The sequence below is a fragment of the Stylophora pistillata genome, chromosome 4, assembly GCF_964205215.1.
Source record: "Stylophora pistillata chromosome 4, jaStyPist1.2, whole genome shotgun sequence".
NCBI classification, from domain to species: Eukaryota; Metazoa; Cnidaria; class Anthozoa; order Scleractinia; family Pocilloporidae; genus Stylophora; species Stylophora pistillata.
The window spans coordinates 21,432,954-21,452,343 of record NC_142522.1 but is presented as its reverse complement, the minus strand read 5'-3'; the positions used below and the strand labels follow the sequence as shown (position 1 = coordinate 21,452,343).

Genomic DNA, 19,390 nt, shown 5'->3' with positions numbered 1-19,390 from the left:
TCTGGTACCCAGGCTGCGCACCGCGTGCCATACTATATATGCACCAGTGTTGCGAAGAAGGTGAAGGAAGGTGAGGGTGATTAAGAAACTAATGTGATCTTACAGGTGTGGGGTTTTTCAGTGCACAAGCACTTTAGCTCTTGGATTAGAGTTGATATTGGCCAATTTACGCGATGAAACGCAGCGGCGATCTTGCTTGACTGAAGGTAAGTTCAACTTTGTGTCATTTTATTTTAGTTTGTAGGTAAGCTGTTCCAGGAAAATATGATCTTCTCATTCAAACCAGCTACGCAAACATAACTGTAGGCTTTAAGCAACATAAAAATAAGAAAGCCGTACGTTTCTCTTGTTCATAAGCAATTTAAAAATTCTTTAGCCAGAACTACATCACAATAAATATCACACATCGCTTCACAGCTATGCCTTCGTGTGGCTTTTCCATTGCTCCCTATAGATATTATCATACTAGTCATTACAGCGTTTCATAATAAAATAAATTCACAGCATAAACGAGAAACCTGATCAAAAGTTCAAGACGTTCAAGGTAAAGAATGAATTTTGTCGATTGCTGACGGTATTCACAATGCGGTCAGTGTAAAACGAAAACTGCATACTGCAGACTCCAGATCGGGATTAAATCAAAAGCATTTGCATGCCTAACTTCACATCGAAAAGCAAAGTACTAGAAACAGGTTTTATTACTCAAGAAATCGGAATTGCCGTTCTGTGATAAGTCGATCGCTACTACTTCCAAGGCCGAACAAAGTATACATGAACTACATGTATGTTACAGCTACGTAATGTTGCTCATGCAGCAGAACCGTGTTTACTCCTCAACAAGGAAAATGTATTTAGCTGGCTGTGAACTGCATATTCAAACACTTAGGTTTCTAATCGTTTTTACCTTAAAACAATACGTTAACGCCAAAACCATGTGGGGAAGTAAGGTTGGAAACATCAATCGCTGTTACGATTATTCCCACGACGATTGTTACGCAGCTTCGATCTTAGCTCACTCTTGAATTTTTCGGGGGAAGCGGGTTGTTTTAGAACCGAGTCTGCATTTTATCCCTAGTCTGCAGTATTCAGTCTGCAATTCAAAGCAAATTTGTGGGAGCGAGATAAGGGTTCTCACTTTAGTAATAACCCGAGGTAAATCTGTGGCTTTCATGTGCAACTTAACCTACGTGGGGCTTTTTGTTTGCCGCAAACTGAGAATAATCAAAAGCAAGTAGAAGTCTCAAGTTCCTTTTAAGTTTAATCATTTAGAGAAACCAGAAATGTCCATTAATTTCAACTAAAGGTTTCAATCAACGCGTTGACAAACACATAGAACATGAACTGTAATATGTATCAACAGGCGTTTCGAATGATCAGCAATATTCTGGCGCAACTGGAAACTTTACGAAACTGTTTACTTCAAAGTCATAGCAACCGCGGTCATAAATTGTTAATTCATTTGGAACCAAGTCTGTACTTTACCTCTGTTCTACAGTCTGCATTTTACCCAGACATTTCATCCCCGCATTTTACCTCCAATCTGCTGTCTGCAGTCTGCGTTGTACACTGACCGATTTCCAATGAGTCTAATGATGTATCCAACGGAGGTATGATGCATCTTGAAAAGCACACCTTGGTTAATCAGTCTTTCTTTCATACTATCACACTCTTGTCTCTATTCCACTAATAAGGACTGAGTTGTAGTAGTAGTGGTAGTAGTTGAGGTAGTAGTTGAGGTAGAAGTAAATTGCAATATGTATTGTATACGTTAATGTATGGAAAAGCACAGTCATACCGATTTCAAAGAAGAGTACTTTATTGTTCTTCATTATTCTTAAATCAGTAAAACTACTTAAGACATAAGACACGCTATATGTATCTCCAGCTTTTACATTTCTTCCATGTTTGTGTGTTGTCTCACTCTACTGATACCAAAAAATTTAAGACTTAAATTGGAAAGATGAAAATCACTCTCTATTATAATCTTCGTAATCAGTACAATGAAATATATGAAGTTCATATATTTTGAACTGCGGTACTAGATACGTATGATGCACGATCCTCGCAGTAGATAGCGCTATTTAAGCAATAGCGAAAATCAGACCTGAAAAAAATCAGGCCTGTACGGGATTCGAACCACTGACCTCTGCGATACTAGTGCAGCGCTCTTACAAATTGAGCTAACAAGCCAACTGGGAGCAGGCCGTTAAGTTGATTCGTAATAAACCCGTGAAACCTTACTTTCACGGGTTTATTACGAATCAACTTAACGGCCTGCTCCCAGTTGGCTTGTTAGCTCAATTTGTAAGAGCGCTGCACTAGTATCGCGGAGGTCAGTGGTTCGAATCCCGTACAGGCCTGATTTTTTTCAGGTCTGATTTTCGCTATTGCTCAAATAGCGCTATCTACTGCGAGGATCGTGCATCATACGAATCTTCGTAATCTTGAGTAATCCTGTAATAGTTCAGTATAAAATACGGTAAAACTTACTTCAATTCAGTAAAAAACAATTTCATGGACATCACAACTTTGCCTCGAGAGAAACGTGTACTTTCATGTTTCTCTCGACAACTTTGTTGTCCTTGATAAAAAGTTTGAGGGGCTCTCGTAAAATTTCATCCGTCATTGATTCTTAGCTTCGACTCACTGGAGCAAGATTTGGGATAAGCTATCATATACATGCGTTTAAGTAAGGTCAACGTTAACTTTAAGCGGAATGAAAGATAATACCAGTTTCCTATCCTTTTCTTTTCTATCAATGTTCATTTGCAACCGATACTCTAGAGCGATACTAGTCGTGTAGATGTTCAGAACTTACCCGCAAGATAAAAATTATTTGAAGGGTGCTTCTGCCGAGCCGAACTTAATTACAATCAGGTTCGACCTTAGCACTGCAGAAACACGACTTTGATTCAGCCATCAGGCTAGAGTCTTACGAAATTCAGAATTTACAAAGGAAAAGCAACAATTTCATTCTAGGAACTTCCCGCAAGAACGCAATCCCAGCAAAACACAGTAGCACGGTTTATGAATTTTCTTTGGTTCGGCGAAAGCACGACTTTTGAAATCGCTGTTGTACCAGAGTCGTGTAGCACGACAGAGCTTGCATGGTTGCCGAACTTAATTCAATTTCAATCCTTTATTTGTTCAAGTAGGTTAAGAATTACAATATTGCTGGAGACAATATTGCATCGGCAGCCACAGGCTGATGTGGACCTGCTATATAGAATAGTAATATAATGAGAAAGAATATAATAAACTTAATTATAACTTAGTAACAAATAACATCGTTTGGATCTGATATGTAAAACCATAATAATAATAATAAATAACATCAGCTGATATGGATCTGCTATGTAAAATAATATAATAAATAAGGCTTTGATGAACTTAATAATAACTTAGTAATAAATAAAATCATCCTTCTAATTTGAAATCGTAATAGCCTTTGTTAAATGAAAATTGGAGAATATCTTTGGAAAGCTTTCCTAAGATTACTTTTAACCCATCTTCACTAACATTCGATGGTTTAAGTTTCTTATTTATAAAATTCCAAATATTAGGACCCCTGTATTGAAAAGAACTCCTTCCAAATTCAGACTTTACCCTAATAATATAAACTGATTACTGAATCTAGTTGATATAAATGATTTAGAGAACAGGTCCAGCATTTGGCTAGGAGCAGACCCTATGAAGATTTCAGTGGTACATCTGAAGTGATATACTTCTCTTATAAACAAAATAACTAGGAAGCCAGTCAAATCGAGACAGACATACGCTACTTTCTAATGAAGAAGGGAGGCGCTTAATTCTGCGACATGCCTGGGCATGAGTGTAATCTAAGCTGTTAAGTAATGGTTGGGAGCAATTTCTCCCCACTAGTATGCCATAGGCGACACTAGGAATAATTGTTTTAAAATATATTTCTTCTAGAACTGACCGGCTTAGGTAAGTATGACATTCTCCTTAAAACACCAACTTTTTTGGAAAACGAAATATTAACTCTGTCCCCTTGAGCATGCCAAGAGAGTTGGTTGTCAATCATAACACTTAGAGAGTTTGTAGTATTGACAAACTTCACAAAGCCATGTCAAAATGTAAAGGCTACAAAGGACCAATAAACTGTTGCTTTTTCATTATCGTAGCTTCGGTTTTAGAAGGGTGGATTGTCAATTTGTTTAAAGAGCTCCACTTGGATATCTGTGCCACTAGGCCATTTGGAGATAAAATAACTTGTTCAACATTTGGATCAATTGAGTAAATTGTGGTATCGTCAGCATACATCAGAATGGAGCCATCTTCTACTTGATCAGGAAGGTCATTAGTCTAAACAGTAAGGATACAATCTTGGGCCAAGCAAGGATCCCTGAGAAACACCAAATTTAACAGGAAGAGAGACTGATCTCTGATTGTTTACTTCTGTGTATTTGTATCTATCCAGTAAATAGCTCATTAGCCAATGATGTAATGGGCCAGAGATACCAACTACTTTAAGCTCTAAGGATAGAATTTCGTGCGACACGGTATCAAAAGCTTTTTGAAAGTCAATAAATATGGCCCCAACAATTAGACCTTTGTCTACAGCTAGCTTCCACTTTTCTGTCATGGTGAGAAGTAAGTCCTCTGAGGAGAGACCTTTTCTAAAGCCCCATTGGTGTTCACTTAAGAGGCCACAATCTTGTAGATGACCATCAATAATGGAACAGATCTGGCTTTCAAAGAGCTTTCCAGGAATGCTGGGTAAAGAAATTCAAAAGTGTAATCCAGACGCCGTGCTTCTGCCGTGCTTTCGTCGACTCGACGAAAGCACGGTAGAAGCACGGCGTCTGGACTTAATTTCTGACTGACCGAGTTCAACACGGCAGGCGCACGACGTCTCAGCTAGGTCTCACTGATCACGGATAAATAAAGTGGGAGGTTCTCGTGAAACAACATTGATTTTTACCTCCAACTTAAAACTGTCAGTTTCACACTAGCAATGTTTGTGACAAGCTGAAATGTGTTCAAGTTCAGCCAACGCTCCCATAGAAAGGAATAGTTTTACATCTTGATACTGCGATGTTTTTACACACATCTACATCAGAGTCTTTCATCCAGCTCAAACCCTATCGGTTGCATTGGAGAAATATTTCTCATAAACTGGCGAGTGTTTACCTTTGGTCAACGTTAAAATAGAAAGAAAAGGTTTTATTTCTTCTAAATATTAAATAGCTTTTGCAAGCCTTCTTATTTGAGATTAAGCTTGTGGAGAATAATTGAACTATATCCTTTCCGCCTTTTTTAGCTCCCAGCAGAATTAAGAAAGTTTAAAAAAGTCAATTAGATTCTTTCAATTCAATCGGTTTAATTGAAACTTAGTGAAACACGCACTGCCTTGATTAGTTTTGTTACAGCAGGTGAGTTGTTTCCTGCAATGCGAAGTTAAGGGAGAACGGTTTCATGGATGGGCATATACTGAGAAATTAGTATCCTTAAGGTACTACAAGCCATATAATACTAGGTCTAAGTTATTTTATCGTCTTCCTATTCCACGCACCAATAATAGCAAGTGAATGCTTGTTTGGTACTGATACTGTTAAGTGTGGAACAACGTTTATGATTAGGTCTGCTGTTCGACTGAGTAGAGATTTAATCAAGTTACTTTGACTCCATCGTAAGGAAATTCACGCTTGAAAGCTTCGCCATTGATAGAATATTTTATCAATTGAACATTATGATACTTTTATGATGCGACTGCAGTTTAGCATTCAAATAGGACATGAGGGAGACCACAGTCTTTTAAAAAATGTAACCATGCACTCTATTCAAATAAAGTGTACATATCCATTTTGCTTCCCAGGAGGATAACATAAAGGTTAGCGAGATTGTTTACGTGTAAAAATGATAACAAATAAAATAAGCCCAAATAAGAGGTTTACCTTTATTAATATGCAACTCGGATAAAAAAGTTAAAAGTGGCAAAGATTGGTGCAATAACTAACTCATGAGCTAAAAGAAAACTAGGATCAAGGATCTAAATTACCATGATGCCAATCAAAAACACTCGACAAAACTTCCCTTCTAAGGCACGCTTGATAATGATCTCTAGTACAGTCCACTTTCAAAACCTAATGAAGCTAAGGGTGTAAAGTTTGCTAGGTATTTTATCACTCACGTGGTAACTGGAGGAGTCCTCGCGGATCGCAAGTGTTGTCTAAACTCTTGTTGCCGCAATTCATGATGTATAGGAACAAAGCTATAACTTTTATCCCTGGAAACTCAACTTGGCTGCCTAGTCAGAATGTTTTATAGATGGCTACATTAAAATCTTTTAGGATAATTGATGTCCTTTCAAATTTCCCCCTTAGGACGTGATGTTGAACAATGCCAAGTTTATACTCTTGACTTGACGATAAATCCTGTTGTCTCTGAATCCTTGCCATCAACTTTCCTGTGGGGTTCCAATTGTTAACTTATTTCTGCATTTTCCACTCCCCACATAGATCAACATGTTTTTCTCGGAAATTTAGATGATGCAAACTGTTCTTCAACCAAGCTCCTGACTAGCATAGCACTCTTCAGAGTCATAGAATACACTGGAATCGTTTCAACCCAGGCATCATCATAAAAATGCTACCCCAAATACTGCAATTCCGTAGTTTTCACTGGTTTACAGGTCATAGCATCTAAGCTCATGTACCATGGACCACACGCGACATGCATCGTGCATATAACAGATTATTTCCACCACTGATTTGGCAAACCCTAGTCTTTTTAGACGAAGTATAATTTGTTTTTACGCTAGTTGGATATGAGATAACTATCGCCCCTCAGGCTGTTTTGCAATTTTTTAATTCTTATATTCCAAATAAGCTTTATGGAATACATCGTGAAACAGGTAGGTTGGAAAATATAGCATACTCAGAATTCCTGGAACGACCGAAAAATGATAAATTTTTATTCATAAAACAGTTTTAGTAGTTTTAGAGATACTTTGAAAGAGGCGTAGCTCTTAAAATATACTGGCGCGTGGAGATTTATACTCTTGATGAGGTTGATGGACACGACATGGTCCAAAGATTCATTGCAAACAATGGTAGACACATCCAAGACAGTAAACAAGAAGCAGTGTTGGAATAAACCCCTGCCGAAGTTAACAAAGTTACAACTGATGGAAATGAGGAGAGCTACAATACAAGAAATTATTAAACGGGAGGGAACTGAAAAATCGAGCGAGCTGATGATGCACGTAAGGCGAGAACCGATAGCGATGATTTGCAAGGCTGCTGGTTAAAACATATTGAGCAGTGAACGGAACTGCGTCAACAGACTGTCAATTATACCGAGATAAATCGAGTCACTTTATCTTGCATTAATTACTTAGAATAGAACCTCCTTCAAAGAGGGAATAATGCGGTCACACTTTGGGTTCACTCCAGCGCTCGAGGTCTTCAGTGATTAGCCACGCTTCTGGTTTATTTACCTCGAAGTAATCTTCCACATCAGTTTGTATATTATAGACTGTGAGCTACATGTAGTTCTACTAAGTGCATCCCCGTGAATAGTGCCCCGGGTAGTTATTTTTTGTTACATCACGTGGTCCCCAGCATTTTATCGAGAGAAATTTTTGCATTTTTTTTGCTTTATTTATAGAGAGCTGATTTTCTGTCTCTTCCTTTTTAGTTTTTTTTATTTATTTTTTAATCAATTAACTATTTATTTATAAATTTTTTTATATCTAGTTATTTATTAATTCATTATTTTTTAAAATTTATTATTTTTCGGTAGTTCCAGGTATGCCGAGTATTCCAGTTCCAAATTCTGGCATTCCTTATTTTCCAACCTACCTTGTGAAACACCCCATTTTAGACCAAATTTCCACACTAATTGTTCTCTAGAGTATTGTTTGTCATTGAAACAAATAGATAAGCTGTGTGACCTTTCAACTGCCTACTGGAAGTTTTCCTTACCCTTTATGGCTTTACCTTAATCTAATTTGGCATTATTTTAAAATACCTAAATTATCATGTTGAAATGGTACTTTTTTTTCGAGTGGAAGAACCCTATAGTTCTTTATAACAATGCTCCCCCAGAAGGTAAGACCCCCTCTGTTTACTCTTATCAGTAAATTCTACCCTTTCCAAACCTACTGGAATTATTTCAAATTCTTGTTTTTAATGGATCAAAGTCATTTCCCTTGGTTGCAGTTGTCAAAATGAAGTAAGTAAAGTCTGTATATAAGCCACGTGGCCCATCCAGCCAGTGCTTAACTCCAGTTTCCGTAGTATGAAGTGACTAGGAGTTCTCTAATCCCCCCCCCCCCCGATGGGATGCTGATCTATCACATGGTTACCTCCTAGCATTAAATCTGCCAGTACCCGTTTAATCACCTGGGTGAAGAGAGGCACTGTGAGAATAAAGTGTCTTGCCTAAGAACACAACACAGTGTCCCACCCAGGGCTTAAACCCAAACCACTAGTTCCAGAGTCAAGTGCACTAACCATGAGGCCACCAAGCCTCCTAAAAATGAAGTAAGGGCTGTTAATTTTGCGTGGTAGCATAGTGACAAAATTTACAGTGAAACCACCTTAAATGAGCAAATGCTGAATAGTGAACTCATTAATATGGAAATTGGAGAGTTATGAGTTAGTCCATCAAAAGAGACATGTTGAACTACAACTCAAGGAATGATCCTCTTGGATGAGCAGAAATTAAGAAATTGTAGAAAAGAAGTCTGAAAATAAACAGGCTTCAACAAGATTTGAACCTGTGCCACCCAGATACTGGCAGAGGCTATTACCAAATATGCTACAAAGCCATGAGTTGGGATGGAGCAAAATTTTGGAAGGTTCGTCTTTCTTGTAAAGAAATCTGATGGCAATTAAAAGAAATAAACAATATTTTGACCCACTAATGATAAAGATGTAAAGAGATTGTCCTCACTAGTGAACCACAATTAAAGATGTTAAAGAATAGATAAGACATGTTAATCAGTACTCTGAAACCTGCTGCAAAGCCAAGCTAACAAAGTCAGCCAGACAGTATTCAAGATCAACTTGGAAGTCACCTGTTAAAGTTCTTTAGAAGATATGAGATCAAAAGAGAATAAAGAGGTCAGCTTAATGGCCTTATCCTTAGACTGTATCAATAACAAAATGCTCCATGTCCTCCTTAACCTTTGTCTTATTTGGCTGAACAACTACTGAACTGTCTCACCAGATTTATGTTTGTCAAATAGGATAAAAAATGTTGAAAAGTGATACTTATAAATTGAGTTGCAGTTTGTGTCTATATTAATATTTATGTCCAAATTGCAGTATATATCCAGTTGCCTGAGTATATGAATGTCACCTTTCTTTTTTTAAATTTTTGCACATGGTCTGATGTATACATGGAACATTTTTTATCTAAATATATATATATGAGATGAGTGGGCGACCACGAAACAGGCTTGTAGGGATGAACTTGTAGTTTACTTGTCTTTTTCCTCCCACAATATATATATATATATATATATATATATATTTTTAGGTATCAGTTCATGTACCTGTTCATGAGTTGACTTGCATTCTCCGGCTACAAACATAGCAGCCCAGTGGATTCCCAACGTTGATTCTATTTTCAATCCTCTTGAGAGTCATAAGAGGAGTGTGTCTCTTCTTTATTCTGGCCATAATTTCAAGCGATGGTTTGTCTAGTTGAACTTAGATGCTTTTTGTGAGGAAATGCAAGAAAAAATTTAGCTGTTCACAGTAGTTTTAAAAAAGTGTTTATTTACTTGAATTCACCCAAGTTAAATTCATCTTGGGTTTAAAGTTCCCTAGGTCAAAAGTTCACTCCAATACCTGACTCCTGTATCTAGATTAAAAAAAATGTAAGACTCAAATGTCATTCCTGCAAAACATTTTGGCACACAAATATAATTATAAACATGCTTGTAACTCAAGAATATCAAAGATTTTCATATGCATCTATCGATTTTCCTTTGAAAATTAGTTATTTAAATGGTCTAATCTGATGGGAGTTTGCTTTTGGGAAAAGATGATTTATATAAATTTACGGCGCATTGTGTTTGCCTTTCTGGTTTCTCCAAAATTTTAACTTACCAGTAAACAAAGGCACGCGAAACAATCGAGTTTCGATGGGTACAGCAGAGATGGATATGCTGGGTTTTATTCATCGCACTATAAGCAGAAGCAAAATTTCATTACCAACTCTGAGATCCCTTTATGTGGCTCTGGTACGTTCTCACCTTGAGTACACCTCTGAAATCTGGAGCCCAAAATCAATTACTATGATAAAAAGAATACAAGGGGTGCAACGACGTGTGACAAGTTGGCTTATGTTACCCGATTTTAGCTATAATGAATGCCTAAAACGTCTCAACCTGCTACCACTGGTTTACGGCAGAGAAGTCAAGGATCTTCAACTTTTTATAAACTGAAATTCGTATTTTCAATTTTGTTCAGATGAGAGATTAAGATCACATGCAAGTAATAAACGAAAAATTAATAGATTCAGGACGGAACTTTTTAAGGGAACATTTTTTAATAGGATTCCGTATCTATGGAACAAACTGCAAGATGCATTGAGGACGGCCAACTGTAGTGTTTCTTCTTTTAAGAGACTATGCACAATTTTTTATAACGATAGGGTTTTCGACCCTGTACCACCTGGGCTAAACCAGTACTTAGTTTAAGGTTGTTAGTTAGTTAGTTATATTACTCAGTTAGGTAGTTAGCAGCTATTTAACAATTATTCCACGAGCGCGCGTTTGATATGAGATGATAGATAGCCAACGAGGCGCGTAGCACCAAGTTGGCTATAACCATCTCATATCCAACAAGCACGAGTGGAATAATTGTTTTATTAAAAACGTTAAATTAAATTATTAAATTTTCTTAAATTTTTAGCTCTCTTTTAATTTTAAGCTGACACGTACGCTTACCATATTTGTAGATTATGGTATATTGGCTGATATACCATGATGGCTAAGCCAATAAAAAGTCTTGAACTGCATTATCCAATGATCCAGTTTTTAATAAAGCTAATTACATACCTTGATTAACTTTTTATATATCCGTATATTTTCTTCATACTGGGTCGACTAGCACGTATGGTTCGTCAGTTCCCTTCTAGTCTTCCCCACTGCCTTGTTATGTAATCCAATTTGTTATTATTGTGTGTTCTTTTGTTTTTTCCCATGTAATTGCAGTGAAATGGAATAAATTAAATTAAATTAAATCAAATATTCACAAATATGTTACGAAAGCTTCCTGTCTGTTACGATCTAGGAAACAAGTCTTGTTCGGAAAAAAATATGGCCATAAAATTTTCTTGAACCATCTCCTGATCCAAAAACTATATTCTTCAGTATTACAGCAGAACAAAATCGATCTTTGAGTAGAAGTACGCTCCTTGACCGCCATATTGAATTTAGCTGTTGTGAAGTAAGCCGCGTACCGCGGTGCGGGCTCATATAGGCGGGATAATCAGAGGAACATGCAAGGGTTTCAAAGTTCTGGTGATGGCTAACGGTTAACATTTTGGCCAGTTTATGGGCCAATGATTAATTTCTTACCTTTGTAATTAGAAGAAAAAATTTTACGGTTAACTTTTTTTTATGACAAACTGATATAATTTGTCAATTTTTTGTCCTAATGGCTAAATTGTTGACGTTTTACGGCTAACCGTTAACCCTACCGTAGACCCCGTATGCATTAATAATTATTAAAGTATAAGATAAAGCTGAGCAGCTTTCTCACCTGAGAGTTTCCATAATTTTGATTGATTAATTATTTTATTTTTGTTATACAAATCCCTCATCGGCAAATAAGATTTGCTGCATAGTTTTCATAAGCTACATACATAAATTGTCAGATTTGAAATTAATTGTTGCTATTCGCTTTGTCTCGCAGTCCTCAGAGATAATGCTTGTTTCTTTTTATGATGGAAAAACGCATTGCGTCTCAGCTAAGCAGCATACAGAATATCTTTTACAATTTTGTGAACGATTTCAATAATTGGTACATTCGTCAAGTTTGATAGACATGTGTTGAAGATCTGATTAATGAAGATAGGTCAAGGATACGAAATTTCGAAGTCGCGACATTTTGCAGGAGGTGGGCACAAAGTTTCTCCCCTCCGTAAAAATATCCCTGAAAAGTTGAGGCTCAACAGGACTATATGTCATTGAGCTTTCAGCGAGTCACTCCTAAGTGATTCTGTGTGTTCATTTTTTTTTCATTGTGCTTTTCGCCTTTCAAGCAGTGGCACTGTGATTTGTTCCTTTGAACCAATCAGATTGCAGAATTTCTGCTCAAGCGCATCAGATCAAGACATCTGCAATCGTCAAAGGCAGTCATACTGTACCTCTTGTAACTTGTAACTGAGGGTAACTGCCGATCTACAGCTTTCCAGGAAGGTACTTTCAATGCCAAAGCTAATTACGATCATTTCAATGCTAAAGCTATTACGACAACATACATAAGCACTCGTAATTTTTCTGCGAAGCCCTAACGACCGAGAAACTCTTCTGTTGGTCTGATTTAGGCCTTGCGGTAGGTGTTTTGAATCATTAATTCATTTTTACTCGGCTGTAAGTTTTATAACTTTAGTTCAGAGAAGATAGTCAAATGGTTAAGGATGGTTGTTGTTGTTACTGTTGTTTCTGAATGGTAAAAAGGGCAAAACCTACTTCAAAATATAACGACAGAAGCCGTTTTCATACTCAACACTCACACTGAATTTGCTGATGAGAGCACAATGATCATTATTTATGATTGTGTTCTTACTGAATTTGCTGTGATTATGTTAAAAACCTAAATATAATGTACGATGGTTCCTGAGTATAGCAGCACACGAAGTACTGAATGCAAATCAATTGGTGTTTGTTTGAATCAGTGGGGGAAAATTAATTAATCATGTATCAAACACTCTCTGTAGTCACAAACGCCATTTTGCCACGCATTTTGTTAACCCTTTAACTCTCAAGATGTGATTGTTAATTTTCCCATTTATCTGCTACACATTTCCTTGTAAACTGGTTATGAGAATTTGGTGTTCAATCAAGGGAACAACTTCTACCCAATAAATTTTATCAGTATATACTAAGACAGTGGTTAGCATTGAAAGTGCGCTCTGATTGGCTAGTCAAACTCCGAATATCCTTTGCTATTTACCTCCGAGCAACTCGAGAAAAAATGGCGTCCCGTTTGCATCTGTGACAGACGAAGAAATGACTCAAATTAGTTTTTGGTGGTGTATATTATCTCACTGTTTTAGTATATACTAAAACAACTATTCACCTCAGTGTCAGTGGTTAGCAGTGGATATTTACCTCGCCGCTTTGCGGCTCGGTAAATATCCACCACTGACCACCTCCACTTCAGTGAATAGTTGTTAACTATTCTCACTACCTGTTAACTGGATAATTACAGGGAGAAGTTAGGTGTTAATCACTTTTGGGAGTTAAAGGGTTAATATTGTGTCTTTATAATATGTACTTATTGGTAGGATTGATTGAGTTTTCCCCAGAATCTGTTGTTTGAAGATGGATGTTTGAATTTATAATGGATGTCTGTATTAATAAGAAGGGGAATTTCATGGGTATTTTTCATTGGTTTTTGCTTGTGGAGGTCTGTGATAGACACGGCTGCTCCTTGTTTCCTTCCTTATGGGTTTTATTGCATTTGGATGTCATCATTGTTATCTGTTACTGAACAGACTCAAAATCTTTTCATTCGACCACACCATTCATTTTGTCAAATTAGATTTTTTAGTTGTATTAGGGTTGGTATGTAGTAAGTTTATTCATTCTTTACAATATTAAGACTGGCTGGCCCCATTCTGCTTTAATTAAGGCTAGTTTAAATGGGATTTGATTTTCATAAAAATACCAACTAGTTTTCACATTTGGTATGTGATATGGCTTTCAATTTTTTCTATCTGGGTTCTGGTTTCCCTTGTCTCTCTTGGACCTTCTCTTCTGGGTTTCTTTCTTTCTTTCTTTCTTATATTTTCTTTTGATAGATTGTTGTTCAAAATTTTGTCTGTGCTCTGAGTATTTAACCCTTGGTATGTGTGTGTAATTTGGTGGTGATATTTCATCATCATTGTAAATATTTTTGTTTCAAATTGTTTTTTACTTGAAAGCTTCGGCTGCATTTGGAAATATATGTATGTTGTGATGATGGATTACATCAGCAAATTAAGCAAATACATATTTACATTGTATCAGACTGCAGGGTTCTTGTCATTAAGAGCTGGTAACCAGTTATTTTTACCAGCTGTTCAAGTAACTGTTACTGGCTATTTTACTGAGAACCCAGGGCATGAAATATTTACCAAAGTTATCCAACAATTTTTTCAAGTTTTTGGAAAAATTTAGTGGTCTCCCCCCAACTAGTGTTGTGAAGATATTTATCACATGTTACTGGTTTGAATATACATAGTGTGTCGAAGAAATCCTGCCTTTTTTAACCAAATTTGTCCCTCACAGTCATCTCGCAAAATGACCACTATATTTCTTTTCCCCTCTTCTTGTGGCCAAAGGAAAAGGCCCAGCATTTTTAGAGAAACTTCAGAGTTGACAACATGGCATCCATACAGGAATACCTGCCCTTAGATCCCCATGGGGGCCTATGTGACCCGCACACCCCCAGCATATGGGGGAAGGTAATAAAGCTACTTGCTATTTCTTATTTTTTAAACTTAGTAAGAAACCTGAGACTACAACCTAGTATCCTAGCAAAGTTGTTATTTTCTTTGTCAAAAATTATTAAAGGAAATTGAGACGTCTTTCTTTTAATACAAAATACTTTAATTAGCCTCATACATACAAAAAAATTTTATCATGGCTTCCGTGCTGCATTTCTTTGACCTTTCTTTGATCTTTCTTGTTAAAGTTCGTGGGGAGTCATCTATTTTAGTAAATAATCAAAGAATTTCTTGTTTAGTGGCACAGACATTGATACAGGTATTTGACAAGATCATCATTGTGAAGCAGGTCTGCCCCAGGGATGAGTGGCCAGGGTTATAGAAAGTGATAATGGCACAAGAGTGCCCTACTATATTATACCTTAATATATCCCTTTTTAATCTATGGTTTAATCTCGTTGGGTAACACTTATTCCTCGACTACCCAGCCTTTGTTTATCTAACAAAAGAGAGCAGTGAGAGTGATAACTTTCTCTAATTTCCATGAGCATTCTAGTCCAATATTTAAGCCCTTAAATAAATTTAAACTGCCTGACCTTGTCTTCCTTAATATTGCAGCCTTTATGTCTAAATTTTACAATAGACATCTACCATCTGTGTTTGATACTTTTTGCACTCAAGTAAATAAAAAACATAACTACAATACTAGAAGTGCCTTGAACTTGTCCTATTCTTTACCTAAAGTAAGAACAAACTATGCAATATTTAATTTAAGGTTTAATGGCCCCAAAGTATGGAACTCAATAAGTGAAAATTTGAAATCCTGATCAATCTCAAACTTCAAGGAGTCAGTAAAATGCGATCCAGTCAAAGACTATTAGCTACGTAATATGTATACTTATTAGCAACTTATATACTTATTAGCAACTCATGTACTTATTAGCAGTGTATTATTTTCCAATTTACTGTAATCTAGTCTTCTGTTAATTTTTGTAACCTTTTTTAAGTACTTCTTTACTTTGTAGTCTATAATTATATAGCTGTTACTAGTTGCCGTAGACATTGTGCTCTTCTTATATTAATGTTTAGTATTCATAAATAACTTGAACTATTCTAGACTTCCTTCATATCTTATAAATTCCGTTTCTTTTTTCTTGTGTGTGTGTGTGCATTTGTACTTCAATCTTCTTGCTGACCTTATTTTAATTTTATTTAATGCTGATGTTAACTAGCTGCCTGACTCCGCTAGCCCCTATGGTTATTGCAGGCTGCTAGTACTCCAATTTCATTTCTAATAATTTCCTTCAATTTTGTAACTTTTTTGCTTAGAGCAAGTATGAATGCGAGTACAAATAAAGATTATCCGTTATCCGGTGCTTGGGTTAGTGCGTTGTTGGGTCAAAAACATGGTTACCATGTCATTTGTGAATAGTCTTCAGTTTGGTTTTTGACCAAAAGTTGAATCAGGGAGCCATGTGAACTTAAACAGTGCAATATAACTGCCTCCCGGTTAGCTCAATGGATAGAGCGCTGGACTGTTGTGCGGGAGGTCGAGGGTTCGAGCCACGGCCAGACCAACACTCAGGGTCTTCAAATAATTGAGAAGAATTTTGATGCCTTTCTATAACATCAAGAAATGGTAAGATATTCTAGTCTTCTCGGATAGGGACGAATAAATGGAGGTCCCATCTCCTGCAGGGTTGGGGTAGGAGACGTTAATTTCCCACACACGAGATTACTGTGTGATGGATGTCCTCCCCTGGGGTGGGATGGGTGGGTTTACTGGGTCCGCAGTAATTGGCGCAAGTTGTTGCGGTGTCCCTGCCAGTTGGCGAAGCGATTAAATCAATATTTATTTAGACATCACGTATATCTCACCTCTGTCTGTGATAATAGGAAGTCATCAATTATTTTCCTGATGTAAATAGAATCAGAAAGATGAAGAGTTTTGAGCTTAGTAAAGAAACTGAGAAAAATGTTTTTCATTTTGTTACAGGTGTAGGATTAAGAAAAAATTCTGAGTTCCTATGAGGAACTGAACCTCAGACCTTCAAACTCCGTGCTCCAATACTCTACCACTGAGCCACAGACTCTGTTGTGAGCAAGGCCCATTACAAAGTTCATATTTGACAGGCATCCTGCAAACTGTTAGGATTTGATGTTGCAAATTTGTTTTTAGACACAAGTTGAATAAAATTAAAACTTTAAAATTAGTGAGATGTAATTCCTCACTAGTTGATGGCTTAATGTAGATAAAGGAGTTGAGTTACATTCATCAGAGTATACCAGTGAGTTAGTAGAAAGAATATTGAGTTGCTATGGATAGTTCATGGGGTACATGGATGCTCCTCTAACAATTTTATGCAATCACTTTTCTTGCATCATGCAGATTGTACAGATCCCTTAGAGATAAAGTAGACCTTCAAGGGCCAATTATTGAATTTTTTTCATTTTCCTCATGTCAAACTAAGCATTGCCATTTCAAGTACATGTATGTGCAGTATACATCACAAAATGCTGTTTAATTTCCTTCACTCCAACTCTCATACCTCACCTTAGTTGTCTTTCACTGTCATTTGGCTGTAAGTGGGGAATGAAACAAGGAATTAGATCTACATACTGGATTATAATCTAAGTTATTATCTGAGTGCATAATATGGTTTTGTGAAATGAATAACTTTTTCCTTTGGTTATACGTATTCCTCTGCTTAGTTGTTTAATTCTCTCTTAAATTGTTTTTTTTTTTTTTTTTGTACAGCATCTGTACAAAATAAAAAGTAATTGTATATGATTTAAAAATAAGGGTGTAGTTTCCATGCCAAGTGAGGATGGTAAGGATGTTGCTCGATTCAGTTTGTTACATACATTGTTCAGAACCTCGGTGACTTTTGATTACCGGTATCCTTTCCTTGTGGTGGCTTATAATTTTTAGGACAAAAACTTTTACTGTATTTTTAAATAAATCAACTAGCTTATGTCAGTGAGTCAACTCACTTCCAAGAACAGCAAACACACAGGGTTCTTGGATATATGGCTATTTTTGTCTTCAGAGTAGCCTAGTGGTTATTTGAAGTGCAATTGAATCAGCTCTAGTCAGATTATGTCATGATAAGTTTTGATAAGTTGATGGTAGTTTCATTCAATTACCCCTTGTTTGATTTAATGTACAGATATGATATGGTTGTTACAGTTTTTGATGTTGTCTTACAGTTGTTCCCTCAAGATCATCAATTGGGTCATGGGAAGTTATCCACTGCACTAGCCTAGATGAATATATAACATGGAGGACACAGTAAGTACAATTGCCTTGTACATTATTTTAGAAATTGAAACTCTTTGATTTATTAGTTTACACCTTCAGCTTTCTTATAACTACACTTAAGCTAGACTAAGCAGGAACAAATTTACCTCGCAAATGCAAGCATTTTCTAAAAATGTGGTATGTTTATGTCCAAAGTGAAATTCTATGACAGTGTTAAAAGCTGTAATATTAGATTTGGTGGTAATCTGTGTTGAATGAAAGAACTTTTGAAAAAGCATGTTATGATTGCTATGAGTCCTCTCCATGAATGTGAACTCTCTGTACTTGAAAAAATCAAAATTCAGGTGTGGACCTTCCTCCTTGCCCTGTGCTTGATGATAAAATTATGTTCTATAAATAAACAATGCCATTTGGCATGGAGATATATTCCAATGTTTGTTTTAGGACTCAGTTTGTTCCCAAAGGCAAAATAATTTGTAAGAGTGAAGCTTAAAAGACTGTGTTGTCAATGAAAATTTCAATGAGGACTTTCATTGTTTTGAGTCTAAGGTTTCAAACTTAGGAATATCATTCGATTTTCACAGGTTTAGTGTGGATACCTCCTGTCACATTATGCATCTAGGCCAATCACACACAAACATCAATATTTGCAAGTAAATAGTTTTTTTTGGTGAATGTACATGTCAGGAGATAATAGCTGCAGGGTGTAAGATGTTATTGTGGGGATTTCTGAGGGCTCACAGTTAGTGTGCTCAACTCTGGGTCTAGAAGTGTGAATTTTAGCACTGACTGGGTCACGGTGTATTGGTGTCCAGGGTAAGACATTTCATTAGTGCATGCAGCTATCCAGGTGTGTCTAAAAAGTCGTTTACACTCACAACTTTTAATAATGTGGCAAACAGGACCAGTGGTGGGAACACATAATGGCAACTAGGGGCTGATGTTTTAGAATAAACACATTTTGTATTGGTAAAACATGATTTTTAGTGCAGTTTGGTGTAAATAAGCACAGTAACATTGCATGAACCCATAGGGCAAGTGAGAGTAATAAGTTACGGAAAAAAATCACAGAACATCACGACTGACAAAATTTTGACAACGCGCATGCTACTTGTAAATTGCACTTGTGTTATAACTTTGTACTCATTGTACAACTTTGTTCTTGTGTTGCATGAAAAATGCACTTGTGTTCAGAAGTGCATAATTTTTTAATGTAAATCATCACACGACTAACTTGACAAGAGATGGGTGGCAGTCAGGAGAAGAATTAAGAGAATTCTGTTAGGGGTGTGAAAAATTAAAGTGCTGATACAACCACAAGACATACATTGTAAGCACATTATTTGTATTGCTTTGAGGAGTTTAGTGCTTTTTGGTGGGATGAATAGACATCAAGGAGTAAGTAACGACAGTCCTGTTATGCAGTTCTAAAAATCCTGAGTTATTGTTAATGCGACTCTCACAGAATTGACATTGGAACAGAGTTACTTG

The 19,390-nt window shown here is 36.6% G+C and overlaps 1 protein-coding gene and 2 long non-coding RNA genes across 10 annotated transcripts in view; 1 reads left to right on the top strand and 2 right to left on the bottom strand.

Annotated features, from left to right (window-relative positions):
• Positions 1–28: 28 nt before the first annotated feature.
• LOC111328768 (uncharacterized) overlaps positions 29–19,390 on the top strand; it is a 21,965-nt gene continuing 2,603 nt past the window's right edge. The window contains exons 1-5 of one of the 8 annotated variants that reach the window (XM_088756172.1): positions 29–206; positions 14,533–14,655; positions 15,967–16,276; positions 16,634–16,734; positions 17,848–17,929. The gene's annotated coding sequence lies outside the window, so the exon portion shown is untranslated. Of the gene's footprint in view, positions 207–1,361; positions 1,608–12,276; positions 12,540–14,532; positions 14,656–15,966; positions 16,277–16,633; positions 16,735–17,847; positions 17,930–19,390 lie in introns of those variants that run through there. The other 7 variants (XM_088756169.1, XM_088756174.1, XM_088756170.1 and 4 more) reach the window with 7 other exon arrangements.
• LOC148732840 (uncharacterized) lies at positions 2,729–11,659 on the bottom strand. Its single transcript, XR_015999750.1, has 3 exons — positions 11,039–11,659; positions 9,527–10,163; positions 2,729–4,366 (listed from the first exon to the last, which is right to left on the bottom strand). It is a non-coding gene; the product is annotated as an uncharacterized LOC148732840 (long non-coding RNA).
• Positions 14,779–19,390, bottom strand: part of LOC148732839 (uncharacterized) — a 5,826-nt gene continuing 1,214 nt past the window's right edge. The window contains exons 4-7 of the long non-coding RNA XR_015999746.1: positions 17,846–17,900; positions 17,192–17,217; positions 16,516–16,552; positions 14,779–14,900 (exon numbers count right to left, since the gene is read on the bottom strand). This is a non-coding gene — a long non-coding RNA (uncharacterized LOC148732839). The remainder of the gene's footprint in view (positions 14,901–16,515; positions 16,553–17,191; positions 17,218–17,845; positions 17,901–19,390) is intronic.